Genomic DNA, 13,154 nt, shown 5'->3' with positions numbered 1-13,154 from the left:
GTTTGATTCTGGTGATCTGTTTATATCATGAGCTAACATGTTGATTATATAGTATTTGTATTGATGATTATTTCTAAAGCTTCCAATGTGTTTTCATTGTTGCTTTTTCATATTGTCCTCTGAGAAGCAAATAAAAGATTTCCCATCCTTCATAGGGTGTTGTTTTTGTGCTCTGTTGAAACTGTGACTGATTGAGAAATTAAAGTGAGAAGCCAGGGTTCCTAGCCAATGCATTCTTTAAGAGGTGCAGTTGTCAGCCCACTGGTATTCTGTTTAGAGTAGCTTCATCAAACAAGGTTGTTAGGGGTGCTGGCCTCTCCCTGTTGGAGTAAAATGGATGAATATGTGAAACCAGACTTTTCAGTGTGACTCAGATGCTCGGTTAAGTGTTGATGCTTTTTTACTTTTTGTATTTTAAGACTGTTTAGGGGTTGACAATGAAAAAAGGATTTGAATGGAAATTTCACCAAAGAAGATGGTATGTGAATGGCTACTAAGCACATAAAAAGATGCTCAAAATCATCATTAGAGAAATGCAACCCAAAATTCCAATGAGGTATAACTTTATATCCCTTAAGACGGCAATACTATTACTACTACTACTACTACTACTACTACTACTACTACTACTACTACTGTTGCTAGATAATAGCCAATGTTGTTGAGGAGGTGAAGAAATCAGAATCTTTAGACACTGGTAGGAGGAATGTAAAGTAGTATAAACACATTAGAAAATATTCTTCTAAAGTGAAACATTGACCCTATGACCTAAGCAATTGCACTCTTTGGTGCAAAAGATAACGAAAACACACATCTACATGAAGTTTTGTACAAAGATGTTCTTAGAAGCTTTATTAATAATAGCCCAAAAGTAGATACATCTGAAATCTCTATCCATAGATAAATGGAAAAACATGTGGAATATCCATGTAAAGGAATATTACCCATCCATGAAAAAGAACGAAATACCAAGACATACTAAATGAGAGAAACCTTGTGTAAAAAGACCACATGTTATATGATTCCACTTGTATGCAATGTCTAGAAAAAGCAAATCTATAGACAAAGTAAATTAGTGTTGTTTTAGGTTGGAGCTGGAGCAAGGAATGACTACAAAGGGTCATGAGTGGTATTTTTGGAGTGATGGAGATGTTCTAAAATTGGGTTGTGGTGATGGTTGCCCAACTCTAAAAATTTCCTAAATATTATTGAAATGTGTACTTAAAATGAGTGAGTAGTGATTCATCAATTTTACTTCAATGAAGTTTTTTTTTTTAGTGTTTTAAGATTGAATATTTCTGGCTTGAATGGGTTCTGAAATATCAAGGAAACACCACGACCCAATTTGAGCCTTGTGGCCAAGTGAGGAATGATAAAAGGCAGACGTGCTGCAACTGGCACTCTAGGACTCTCCAAAAAGAACTGCTCTTGAACTGAAATCCTATCAGATAAAATCTCAGCAGCATCTGCCATCCCTTTAGGCAGTCCAGGGCTTTGAGGAGAGGGCACCCAAAGAAATTGGGCCTTCTCATTTTATGAGGAACTCCAAGATTTGCAGCTTAAGAAGTGAAAGTGGCCAGGGGACACCATGGAGGAAGTGCCAGGCACATTTGGACATAATTGCCTCTCTCTTGCCATGATTGTTCAGGCCATCTGTGCCAGCTCCATGCAGTCTGTGCTTGTGAGTTCATTCCAAGTTCTCTCCAGTTTTCTTTTCTTATCCGCTAATCTTTTTATGATTTTTCCTAAATGTGTTGTTGTCACAGAACATTTCATTTAAATGTCACACCATCTGAGCAAAATGATTCACTGTCTTTTCTCCTGCTGACTAAATCCCCCTCTGGAGATCCTGGGTTTTTGTTTTTTGTTTTTTCCCCCTTAAATAGCAAGTTTATTCACTTTTGTTTTAATATTATTTACATTTTTAAAAGTTTTTTTTCGGGGCGGGGGTTGGTTCTGAGAGGAGGAGAATTTACAAATAAAGTTAGCTGGAAGATTGGTAGGCTTGGGAGACAGCGCTGGAAGTAATGAAGGCGCCTCCTTTATTTATGCTGCTAACCACCAGCTCATGCATGCCCCCTGGGGCTGGGACTCTTGGCATCTCTTTCTTTCCCTCTCCTGTGGCGACACAAAGTTTGTGCCATTTTTGGCTAGAGTCACTGTTGTCTGGGTCCTCTTGTATTTTCTCTCTTTTTTTTCTTTTTTTCTAAGATTTATCTATTTATGCACATAAGAGTTGGGGCACAAGCCAGAGGTGTGGAGGGTTAGAGAATTCACCGGAGACAGAGTGCGGAACAAAACAGGCAGATTGACCGAAGTACACTGCTGAGGGGAGCAGCGGGCGAGCCAGGAGACGTCTGCCCCACTATGTGGGTGATCCCCGGCCGGGGATCAAACTTGTGCCGCAGAGGCTGCGGACAACCCCATAGGCTACGTCTCAACCCCTAGTGCCACAAGGGAGGCCCTGTATTTTCTCTTGTAAAAGCTTTTCCATGTCCTCTTCCCTGGGAGAGCTATACCTTTAACACCCTTCCCCTCTTCAAGCCAAATTCTAACTACCTTTTGATACTGAAACATCTGTCTGCTTCTAATCACTTAAACGTGACATGTTCAAAACTAAACTTATCATACCCCCTTGTCTCCACTCTACTTTCCTCTAAGTCAACACAAATTTTTCTCTCTTTACTGCCTTTCTTATAGGGATGGTGCTTGAAGGGCACAAAACCTGGGGATCACCTTTGATGAAGTTTCTCTCACACACCACCATCTGTCTGGTCTCTTTCCAAGATTTCCCAAAACAAATGGCCATTGTGAAATTAAACCCACAAGATGTTACTTCTTACCTATCAAACTGATAGGTATTGGTAGCACAAGTGTAATGGAGAATGTAAAAATGGTTATGTGAATTAATTCAGCTTTTCTGTGTGTTTCCTTATAATTGTGTTCATAATAGCATTATTTATATTAATAAAAATTAGAAACATCAAATATAGAAAACTATGGAATATTTCTATAAATTATAGTAAAGGCCTGCATTAGAATAATATGAAGCCATTAAAATTGTGATATAGTTGTCTTTCTGTTCCTTTGAGTCATTCCTAGCATCTAGCATAATTCTTGGTATTTAATGGGTGCTTAATAGAATCTAGTTGTTATTTTTAAAGTATTTTATTATACATAATATTATAATCTCATATATAATATACTTTTATAAACATCCTACAAATACAGTGTCATTTTGTTCTTATTACATCTTAATAAAAATTACCCTAGTGACTTCTGATTAAGCATATTGATTAAACACATACACTTACTTAAACTTGCAAAATCCCACCAGAAATACAGTAAGAAAATTTAAATGTTTTAACCCATAAGGGCAAAGAGAACTTAATGGAATTAACAATAGATGAGAGGTACTAACAAAATTTTGGAAGATGATAAAACGGATGGTGAGAAGTAACTGAATTAGCAAAGGAGAGAGGATGAGAGCAGTGTGTCTGCCAGAGGGGAGGGGAGGTGCCAATGAGTAGCAGCTGATTTGTGCCACAGAATCCCTGGAAATCTCAGAAGTTGGAGGCACAAATTTTCTTGGAAAGCAGCAGAGTAGATGAGGTTGACAACTGAAATTATGTTTGAAAGTGTTTGAAGAGCAATTAGCCTGGTAGGCTCCCTGCTCTACCCTGAGCAGCAAGGGAGATGTCTCCCTTCCTGCTCCCCTCCACCATGGGAGGGTGGATTCTCTGGGAAGCAGAGGGGCCCTGCACTTGGAAACTACCAAGTCCAGCAGAAGAGGCTTGGCTAAGATATGGCACCGAAAACCTGGTAATAAAAGGCTACATACTAAGTGGTGGGTCTTCTCAACCCATTTCTCCTGCTTCTTCCATAGAAACTATGAGGTCTAGAGGCCTCCCTGGTGGCTCAAGGGGTTAACTATGAAGGTATGAAGCACTATGAAGCTAACTGCAGCCACTGAAGCAGGAGTTTGATCCCCAGCCAGGGAGATGATCCCATGGCACAGCAGACCTCTCCTGACTTGTCTGCTGCTCCCCTTAGCAGTGTATTTAAGTCAGTCTGCCTGTTCTGTTCCCCGCTTTCTGGTGAACCCTCTAACCTCCCACACCTCTGGCCTGTACCCCAGTCTTGCATGCATGCTTGCATAAATAAATCTTTAAAAAAGTAAAATAAAAAGAAGGTACAAGGTCTTTACCCCTCAGGCAAGGTATGAGAAGATCTTAGAGAAAATGAGTCATCCCAGAGAAAGGAACTTCAGACATTGGCATTTGGGAGTCCAACGAAAAAAGTCAGCTTCTTCCCGGTCCTACTCCAGTGACCAACCTAGCCGCAGAGCTTTTAGTCAGCCTCTCCTCAGTTTGAATATGAATAAACAGACACAAGTTACTAGACATTTGTGAAAAACCTCTTGTGAAGAGCAGTCCCCAAACTGAATACCCAAACTCTAAGGAAACATGCAGAGAACGGGTTAAAACTCCAAATATTGTCATCTTCAGAGAAATAAGACAAGATTTTGTGCACTTAAGGTAAAATCAGGATGCTATTAACAAAGAAACAAGATCGTCAGAAAAACCCTCTTGGAAACCAATGACTTGAAGTTAGAAGTGAAGAAGATCAATAGAAAACCCTGAAAATAAACAGATAAACATGAAGAAAAGGAGAAGAGATAGAATGTTGGAGAGAAAGGATAAGAAAATTAAAGGATCTATCCAGGAAGTCCTAATCTAACTAATTAGATTTCCAGAAAGAGAACAGAGAATATGGAATAAAGAGAATTTTCAAAGAACTAACATTTAGCACAATGAATGGAAAAAAAACTAACACTAAGGTATATCTTTGCTCAATTTAGACAAGAAAACTCTCCACACCTTAGGAGGAGGAAAATCACATAGAGAGGAAAAAAATGAACACCAGTCTATTGGACTATAGAAGGCAGTAGAATGATGTCTTTAAAATTCTGATGAAAATTATTTTAAAGCTGCAATTCTTTACTATGCAAACTAACAGATAAAATGTGAGTCAAGAATAAAGAATTTTTAGATATGCAAGATCTTAAGCTTTTAATCTCTGTATATACTTTGTAAGAAAACTACAAAAGAATGAGCTCCAGTAAAATGAGGGAATAAAGCAAGCAAGAAAAAGACATAGGAGCTTGGCAGGGTGGATTGGGGAGGATTTCCGAGTTGATGATGGAGCAAAGAATACCAGCTGGGAAGTGAGCTGTGAGAGTAGCCAGTCCAGAGTGGCAGAAGGAGAAGATGCTGGACTCCAGAATGGATGTTTCTGAGAAGAGAACAGAACAAACAAGATACCAATGCCTGGCCATTATTGAGAGGGGTTTTAGGATAGATACATAAAACTAAAAGTAAAAGAACAAGGCAACTATTAGACCTAGAAAAGCAACAATAAAAAAAATACTGAAAATTCTGAATATTGACATAAGCAAAATATTGATGGAGGGACAGTGGGGTGGGAGAGAGGAGAAAGCAATAAAAGTAGGCAAAGAGATAACATTAAAAAGGATAAACCAAGAAGTAGCAAAGCAAGCATTTCATTAAGAAGGAAGGAGATAAATGCCAGAAAACACAGTCAAAAGAGTTAAGTTGGTTGCCTCTGAAGAGTGAGAATCAGAGATGGGAAGAGAAGAAAGGATATTGTTTCCCATAAAAGCCGTGTCATGCTATTTTAGACTATAAACTATGAATATGAATTTCCTGATATAAGAATTACATTTAAGAACAATTTTAGTTCTCTCACAGCAACCCAGTGCTTCCATATAAACCTTGTTCTTACTCATTCAAGAGAATCCTGGATTCTCACATTTGCATATGTTCTAAATGTATTTATAACCTACTGTGATTTCTCTCATCCCAGAACAATATGGCTTTTTGTTTCATTCCTTGTAAAGTAGTATAAGTTTGTGTTCCTGATCCATTATAGAGTTCTCAGATGAAATCAGATTATAAAAATAGTTTCTTGAAAATGTCATTTCAGATTTTTTTCTTAGATAATAGCATAGAAATCAGCTCTATTCTCTAAAAGCTTTTGAAAAAAAATTATACATACACACTTATTGAGAAGAATACATGGGTGTTTTCATGATCACAAAGCCTCCAAGTTAGCAAAAATCTCCCTGGTTTTTGTGTCTCGTCCCCTTAAACCTAACTGCCAGACTACATGTACCAGTGGTTTGAAGGAGGGACTCTCTTTCTCTGATTATCCCTGCCAGTCACGTTTATCCTATTCGGGATTAACTCATGTTGACAACTTGTGGAGAACTGAAAAGAAAATCCTGAAACAACTTAAGTGTTTTGTTCCATTTTTGAAGGTGTGAAGTAGACTAGATTTAATTGTATGACCTGTTCACAGCCTTCTGTCATGAAACACATTAAGAAAAAGAAATGACTATCCTTACTTTATAGAAATTATAATTTTACATACGTAGGTTGAGAGATTATGACAAATCAGACTGCTTAGCATACGTCTTTCTACATTCTTCTGGTGACGTCTTTCACATGCCTCAGTGGAGCCCCCACTCGCCTCAGGGAGACACTGGGTGAGATGGACCCTTGGAGTGGGCCTTTTATCCCAGCTGGATGTCTGTTGCTGTGACAGCACCTGGTATTTAGTGAAAATTGCTGCTTTGTGAAATAATTAATCAGATGGCATAGAAAATCCCAAAAGTGTTCATAAACCAAAGTATTCACATAAAATTAAAAAGCAGGGACTTCTTGGATGCTTGGCTCCCAGCTGCATGTGGGGTCTGTTACTCAGGCACAGACAAGCCAGAATGGAACATTTTTGCCCGTGAAATGTACACAGTCCACTGTGAGGTAGAAGACACACCCAGCCCCTGTGACACCCTGTGTGACCCTTAGATGCTGAGGCATCTACCCAAAGAGGAGTGGGCTCTAGGAGTTGAAAGAAGAAAGATAATATCCCTTGGGTACCCATTGGTCTAGGAGTTGAGGGGAGGGTGAGGGAAGGGGATTTTAAAGAAGGTGTATTCGGTCCAGACTTTGAAGTCAGTGCGACCGTCAATAGTCTTGAGGCAAGAAGCAGGATTCCAGGCAGGGAATGCACAGACATCGTCTCTGGTGGAGGTGGGAAATGAAAAGAGCTAGGTGTGTTTGAGAATGGGTAGATTCATAACCAAGATACAAAGGATGAAGGGGTCCATGAAACCAAAAGTCAGACTGGGATGGGCCTTCCAAATCATAATTCTAAAGAGGAAGCCATCTTGTTATTCTTTCATCTTGTTTATCCATTCAGCAGCTAATGGATAGTTGTATACAACTGCCCTGCTCTAGAATAGTCTGTATGATCTTGCTAGAGTCCTTTGTTTTTTATTGCTTGGTATAAATCTTTAACTCTTTCTTTAAAGCTCTTTATGTTATTACGTGGTAATGATTTCTTAAACTTTGCACTAAACCTTTTGTGGAACTAAAAAAAAATTTATATTTAATGAAAAATTTAGAGAATTTCCCGTCCTTGCAAAAGTTGATGATGAACACACAACTTGCCTAGAGGTATCATCACTTAATCCACAGTGGGGTCCTAGTGATATCATCAGCCACAGGACGACCAAGAGATGCCCATCAGTGGAAAGGCATACACTCAGTTTAATCTTTACACTCTCTTTCCCCAACCCAAACTAATCCATCAGCTCTTTGCATCATGGCCTGTTGCTCTGGGTCCTACTCTGTCTTCCTTCATGTTTTTCTCATCTGTGTTTTCTCTGGGTGGATTCAAATCCAGTAACCTTCAAGTTACTTAGTGGCCCACCACAGCCAAGATCTCCTCTCTAACATTTTCTTCTTCACACTTAGGCAACATTTGCAAAGAAAACATGACCTGAAGCCCACCCACTTGTTCATTTTGTAGCCAAGTTTTCAGTTAAAAAATCTATTTCTTTTCTCAGCACAAGGCTCATTCAAGCTGATGTCTCAACCCAGCTGATCAGCCATAGTCAAAGGAGACTATGTCTGATTTTTTTGGTGGCCATGTTGCACTATTGATTTATCTAGAACTTCCAGGCACCCATAGACAACAAAGATGGCTCCACAGTTACGTGTCATAGTGCTGCTGGTAAGAATTGGTAAATGCCACAATCTTTTTGTTAACCAGGGTAATTAACACAAAGTGACCTCCCAAATCTCAGTGACCCAACACCACAAACGGTTATTTCTTGTTCACTTTAAAGTGTAGTAAAGACTACTAATGTCTAGTAAATGCCTGTCCTGGCTCGCTCTTCTTTGGCATTAACCTCTCTGTGGTTTTGCTGTCTCCTTCAAATGCCCTATTTCCTCCACTAAGTAACATCAAATGCCCTACTTCCTCTAAGAAGATTCCTCTTCTTAGAGAGCAAAAAAGGAACTCCAAAAGGACTGCACAGGACATTTTGTGGCCAAGCCTGGCGGTGGATACATGCTTCATTTCCTCCTATATCCACTCACCAGTACCCAGTCACATGGTCCCAACCTCACTGCAAGGGAGGCTGGGATATGTTGACTTCCTGTGTGCCCAGGGGGAGGAAAAAAGATCGGTGAGCACTCCTCAGTCTCTGTCACAGTCAGACCATGGAAAACACAGCGGGGTAGAAGCCAGGAAACCTAGACTCTGCCACTGACTTGCTGCATGGCTTTTAAGTAAGTCCTCATAGCCACTCTGAGCTGTTTCTTCCTTCCCATAAGATGCTAACATTGCCTTGTACCCGTAAGTGAGTTTACATTGTGGTATAAATATATGTACTAGTAATAGGAGTTGTGACCCGCACTATTTTTTTTTAATTTAGATTATAAGCATCCCAGTCATTTATAATCCTCTAATTTATGAACTCCTGTAATTGGCAGGCTTTGGGCTAGCTGTGGACAAGCTCTGATCTCAGAATCTTACATTCTGCTGGAGACATGGATGATAGATAATCTTTAAGAAACTATATGGTTCTGTGATCTAAAGTAAGTGAAGGGCTCAGGACAGACTTCTCTGAAGAGATGACACGTGAGCTGAGACATATGTACTGAGGCAGAGACGGACTCCTGAGTATCAGGGAGAAGAGTGTGCAAAGGCCCTGAGGTAGAAAACCAGTTTGGAAGGTTCTTGAACGGAAAAGTGATGGGCAGATAAGTAAAACATGAAGAGAGAGGCCCCCAGGTGGGTACTGGATGGAAACTAGACCTTTGGTGATGGGTTTGTTTTTGTATATACAGACATGGAGATGTGAAACTCTACACTGAAACTATATTCTATACCATGTTACCTCAATAAAAAGAAAAAAAAAAATGATGTGTATGGCAGTCAAATTTTTGCATGTGGGAGAAAGTGAGGCCAAAAGTTATCATCAGGAGCCATATCATGCAGGGTCTTAACCTCTTTGTGCCTCAGTGTCCTCACCTATAAACTGTAAAACTAATATTTCAACTTCATACAGTTTCTGTAAGGGAGTAAATGAAATAATGTGTGTAAACTGTTATGAAAAATAACTGGCATTTGATTATACTACCTAAGTGTGTGACTATATATACAGTGAAGATTTTATTCTACATGTAGTGGGAAAGATTTGGGCTGTTTTCACCAGAGGAATGTAATACCATAGCTGCCAGTTCCACTCAACTGGACTTAAGGTGGTTGGAGGTTTCCTCTCTCCTTCTAGAAGTTGAGGTTTTTCTTTTTTCTTCTTCCCCTTTTTTTTTTGGTGAAATCCCCAAATCTCTCCCCTCCCTTCCAAAAAGCTCAAAATATGTTACTTCTGCTAATTTCAATAGGTAATTTTCTAAACATTTATAAGATTGCCTGTTTAAAAAGAGTATTTAAATATACATACGTATCTTGTTAAGTTGCCAATTTATTCCCCTCCTTGGAAAATGGCCAAATATTTGTGCATCATTTGTACATAGATTTCTCTGAATTACATTTAGATGCCTCTTGAACTTCAAGTAAATAAGTGTGTCCTGCATTTTAAAACATACTTTCCTGAAAGGTGTGTTTGTGGAAGAGAAAAATCTTAGAAGATTAAATGGATGACTTTTTAAAAAATCAAGATATGCTACAGAAGCAGATCTTTTTGCTCCAATTAGTAAATGATATGTTGGGGAAAGAAAGCTGCAAACTTGGAGAGTTAATTCTATAGAAATGTACTTCGCCATCCAAAAGGAGCTGGCCTTATATTTGCATTTTGCTCATAGTGTTCTGAAAATGCAAAACATCAGTTTAAAGCATAGATCTTGTTCATTCTCTGGCAGCAACCCTGGCCGGCATCCAGAGACTTGGCACGCTTGCTAGTGACAGTAAGGACTTCCCAGGGGCCGTGGGGTGAGCTGAGGTCATTGTCACAGCACTGGGCTTTGGCTCATACAGCACTCAGCTGTTGATAGGAAAAAAACAGGAACCTAGAATTGTTTTTCTACAGGCAGATAATAAATCCCCTGGTCAATACAGTCTCACAAAACAGTAGCTTTGTTTATTGCCACCAAAACCAAAAAAGAACATCTTAATTGAATTTCTACGTTAAATGTTAGCATTTATAGAAGACTTGAAATATAAAGTTCCCCCCAAAGACAGGGATCTTGCTTTTTGTAATGAATGACTTAGGAAGGAGAGTGGCCTGCTGGAAGTCTGCTGCTTACCGGGGTGGGAGAATGCAAGAGGTGGAGCCACTCAGGAGGTGCCTTGTCCAGGACTGGTGCAGAGAAGCTGGTTTTCCATTTAACACTTGCTTGATGCATTCATTTAACAAATCTTTATGATGCACCGCTACCTGAGGCCACTTACTATGCAAGAGGCTGGGAATGCAACAGTGAACAAGGCAGGAGGAATCCTTGCCTCCTTGAACATCATCTTTCCAGGAAAACAGATAGATAACATGTAAGTGTTTTGAGCCCTTCCAAGTTCTAAGATCTGCAGGGTTGGATGAACTGCCAAGTTGGTAGATCCCATCTTGGGAGGGGAAGGAGGAGAGCTGTAAAGACGAGTCTGGAGGGGCTCAGAAGAGGTAAGCATGAAACTGGGACCTTCAGCCTGAGTGAGAGAAAAGTAGAAGTGAGAAAGTAGTCTTCTAAGCAGCAGTAGCTTTCAAGGCCCTGTGTATTTGTATTTTTGTTTCTTTCCTTTTTATCTCCATCACCCAGAAAATTCAAACAACTCCAGATGGTAGAGTAAAACATATAGCACATTATCCTACTTCTGTTACTTTTTAAGACAGAAACAAAAGCACAATTATATATTTTCTGGGATGCATATACATGTATGTAAACATTAACATGGAAACAAAATTACTAAATTGATGACAGTAGCTGGTTTTGAGAAAAGAGGGGCAAATAGGGCCCGAGGTGGGGGGCAAAGGAAAGCACATTTATCTGAAATTTTTATTACATTAATGGAGACTTTAAAAATATGTCAACAACATTGACAATAATTAGCTCTGGGGGCCTCCCCGGTGGCACAGCGGTTGAGCACTGGGTTGCGAAGCTGCCCACAGTCTCTGCGGCGCCGGTTCGATCCCCGGCTGCCGGGCGAGGGTCCCTCATGGTGTGCAAACCTCTCCTGCTGCCCGCTGCTCCCCTCAGCAGTGTACTTAGTCACTCTGCCTGATCTGCTCCCCTCTCTGGCTCTGGTGAGTTCTCTCACCCTCCCGTGCTTCTGACTGTACCCAGTGCTTATATAAATAAATAAATAAATCTTAAAAAAAAATTAGCTCTGGATGGTTGGTACCCAGGTTTTTGTTATATTACTCCATGAATTTTCTGTCCTTCATAACATTTATCTATACAGTTTACAAATCATTTATGCAAGGACAATCCAAATTAATTTAGTTCAAGATTTTTTTCCCTAGCTGGGAATTTTTCAATGACTCTAAGAGAAATTATTTATATTTCAGTTTACAGCTGTAGCATGTGATTTTGATGATTTTCTGATCAATGATAGAGATTGCATGCAGCGACAGAAATCCTATGACTTTGGAGCTCTTGATGTTCACAACACTAAGATAAACTCTAGCAGTCATCCATGGCAAAGTCAAGACATCCCACCTTTGTGACGACTCCAGCATGTTTTCTCCATGGATTTCTTTGCTACAAAAAGCAAATAGCACTGAAATACTTCCTCTGACCAAATAAATAAATAAACGAATAAATAAATAAATAAATAAATAAATAAATAAATAAATAAATAAATCATGGCACTGAACTCACCAACATGGAGAAGCCATGTTTGTTTTAAAACACCCTGAGTCTGAGGTGGTTATTAAGATAAATATAAGCCAACCACTGGTTGATTGGTTGGTTGGTTGGTTTTTATCACCAACCTTCATTATTTGTAAGTTTTTATAGAACAAAATTCTTTTTTTTTAAAGATTTATTTATACAAGAACTGGGGTACAGGCCAGATGCGAGGGAGGGTGAGAGGATTCACCAGAGCCAGAGCGAGGAACAGAACAGGCAGACTGACGAAATACACTGCTGAGGGGAGCAGCAGGTGAGACAGGAGAGGTCTGCCGCGCCATGTGGGACTCTCGCCGGCCAGCTGGGATCAAACTGGTGCTGCAGAGGCTGTGGACAGCTTCACAGCGCAGCACTCAACCGCCTGCACCACCAGGGGAGGCCCTATAGAACAAAATTCTTAACTGCTCAGTAGGGACCTCCTCTAGTTCAAAAGGTGAAACACATCTGATGGAGACTTTATGACTAAATGACTTGAATGAGGAAATTAAAAGATGGTGTGAACTGAGAAAGAAAGAGGGCTTTTGTAAGAATCTTACCAAATGCTTTTATAGTTGTTTTCCCCCTACCTACTCAGAGGACAAGGAAGGAAACATTTTAAGAAGTAAACAGAGGAAAGTATGGTGAAAAAAGTCCTATGAGAAAGTGAAAACTTACCTATTAATCAGATTTGTGTTTCAGGGATGCTTGTTTTAAGAAACTTGCACCTGGAAAAGAAACAAATCACAGCGACTTTCAGAAGATATGATCCAACCATTACCTAGCTAATGTAATCAGGATGGATGGTTGATCTGGAAATTTCAGTACCCCAAGTGAATTATTTATAAATAAACTGCACAACTCCCAAATCATCCCTTCAGTTTCAACTTCATAGAAACATTCCATATATAGAGACTGTCCTATATGGAAAGACCGTGAGAAATGACA

At 39.6% G+C, this 13,154-nt stretch overlaps 1 protein-coding gene across 1 annotated transcript in view; it reads left to right on the top strand.

Moving 5' to 3' along the window:
• The window catches only part of PCOLCE2 (procollagen C-endopeptidase enhancer 2), a gene marked incomplete at its 3' end in the record, with an annotated part of 59,758 nt that overhangs the window by 23,419 nt on the left and 23,185 nt on the right, over positions 1-13,154 (top strand). The window lies entirely within an intron of this gene.

Source organism: Talpa europaea (genome assembly GCF_964194135.1).
Source record: "Talpa europaea genome assembly, chromosome: 4".
NCBI classification, from domain to species: Eukaryota; Metazoa; Chordata; class Mammalia; order Eulipotyphla; family Talpidae; genus Talpa; species Talpa europaea.
Note: the sequence above shows the minus strand (reverse complement) of the source record. Positions and strands in the feature narration are given on the sequence as shown.